Genomic DNA, 2,583 nt, shown 5'->3' with positions numbered 1-2,583 from the left:
AAAATTATTTTAATAGTTTTAAATTAAACAAATTTGATAGAAGATACATTTTTTATCAGATCTTTATTATTCAAAATCATTAATTGTCATATATATTTTACCCACATTAGGCAATTTCGTAATCTTTATTTAAGGAAATAATAAATGACATTAATAATGAATTTATGGTTAGTTTAATAAAAAGTTTATTATATAATTAGATGGACCAACCTATTTCTCTAATAATTCTAAGAATCATTATAGTGATGACACGTGGCTACAAAAAGAAGTTGTAATGTTTCACAAATAATATATAGGGGATTCGATGTACGAAATAGTTAATGTTCTTATACGTGAACTTAAACCTAACAAGCAATCCTATATAAACTAGGGGTTGTTCTCAACCGAAACCATCGTTCTTCGAGCTATCTATTCAGCTTCGCATTTAAAGCAAAAAAAAATGTCTTCTCCAAATATTAATTTAAAAATCGGGTTTGTCAATTGTTTATTGTCTTAATATGGTCCATAAGTATGTTATTTACTAATTATAGGTTAATCAATCTGTATTTTTTTAATATAGGGGATTTCTAATTTATGTTTTTAAATAAAAAATTAATGTTAACATTCCAAATTCTTACACTAGTTTTCGATTATATTCAAATCTTAATCATCGATAAGTTAATAAAAAATAGAAAATATTTTTATTTGTATGACTTTGAAATATCCAACATAAGAAATTCTAATTTTTGATACACAATTCCAATTATAATTGTTCTCCATCCAAATACATGATTACATAAACAACCCAAAGTTGTGTGTATATATATATATATATATATATATATATATAAAACAATAATATATAAATATTAAATTTTTCAAAACCATATATTTTATATTTTAATTTTATAAATTTACCATGCATAGGTCATATCGCAGTAATTAATTATTACAAAAGCATTGGTGTATCACGTGATATGTAAATATTCCTCATAATAATTATTTACTAGGTGATCATCTGCGCCCTGCGCGGAGTGAGGAAACTTAAAGAAATTATAAGTTTGAATATATAGATATTAGAAATGTAAAAGTCATAGACACAAATATTACATGTTATTTATGTTAAGGGATTCAACGAAATTGTGGATATGTAAATAAAGTAAGCTTCAAAGTTTTTTAAAACTTGTGTTATTTGTTTTATGTGATTGAAGTATAGTTCGTGAAAATGAATCTATAAGAGTAAACAAAAACTTATATAAAAATAATTATGAAATAAAGATAAAACGAAACATATGCGATAAAATAAAGTAAAAAGTGAAAGCATATCCTATATAATAAGGAAACAAAATTAATAAAAAAAACTAAGAAAACTACGACTGCTATGAAAAGTATCTTCAAAACTCTTCGTTTACAATCCTATAAAGTCCGCCATTGGTGTACTTCTGGTTTTGTTAATGATGATTCAGAAAGAGTGATGTGGTGAAGAGTTATGTTGCAGACACTGCGTATTTATATAGAGTTTTAATGATGAAAATAAATAGCCAAAATTATAGTACCAAATATTTACTAATTAATATTTTCATACTTGCCGTACAATTTACTTTAAAACTGGTCTTTTTACATGTTGTTTTAAAAAACGCAGCTTTCAAATTAGGCAAAATTTGGATCTTGGATTGTATATGGAAACGTGTTTCTCAACGACTATAATTGAGGTAAATTACTTGATGGTTTTAAAAATTCATTTAGTGAAGATTATGAATTGATTATAAACTTGATAAATAGTACTGTACAACAAAGTTTGCATTATGGCGAAAGAGAATATTCAGTATTCATATTCTTAGGTAATCCCAAATAAATTTAATTTGTAAAATAAGGAAATCTGAGGAAATAAAGTTAGCTGATGACATTAATATGTTTGTAGTATATGACCAAATATTCACATTCCCTATAGCTTATAAATTACAAATATTTATACCTTAAATAAGGAAATAGCTTAAATTTGGGACGTATAAAATAAGAAAATCTAAAGAAGTAGACCTTGTCAATCTAACCATTAAACTGTTTGTAGGCCTAGGGAAAAATATTGACTTGATTTTCAAAATCATCGGAAGAAAATCAATTATGAATTGATTCCACACTTGACTCCAAAATTTAAGATCTGATTGATACGTTCTGGTCACGCAAATTTAATGTAAAAATACCCTCCATTGCAAAAATATGTATAAATCAACGATGAACAATCATGTATTTGTAATAACTTTGACATGATGAAACCGTATTCAAATAACAACGATGCAATATCCGTTAAATCCCTTATATAGGAAACTCCTCTTTTCACGTCAATTTTGTTTCCATTATCACGCTAACATTGCCATTGACAATAATTTATTCGATCCTGTGATTGACAATTCAAATTTGAATTATATATTATGGGAAAAATCGAAATGGTAATGTATTAAATTGTGTTGCCTTGAATCTAAACTATCATAAAATGATCGTCGACTACAATTGCATTGATAATTATGGAAACAATAAACATGGTTAACATGCAATGGAGGAGATTTGAAACTATTATTAGCTCTTAAAAATATAATATATTGGATC

Source organism: Brassica oleracea, chromosome C4 (genome assembly GCF_000695525.1).
Source record: "Brassica oleracea var. oleracea cultivar TO1000 chromosome C4, BOL, whole genome shotgun sequence".
Taxonomy (NCBI): Eukaryota; Viridiplantae; Streptophyta; class Magnoliopsida; order Brassicales; family Brassicaceae; genus Brassica; species Brassica oleracea.
Note: the sequence above shows the minus strand (reverse complement) of the source record.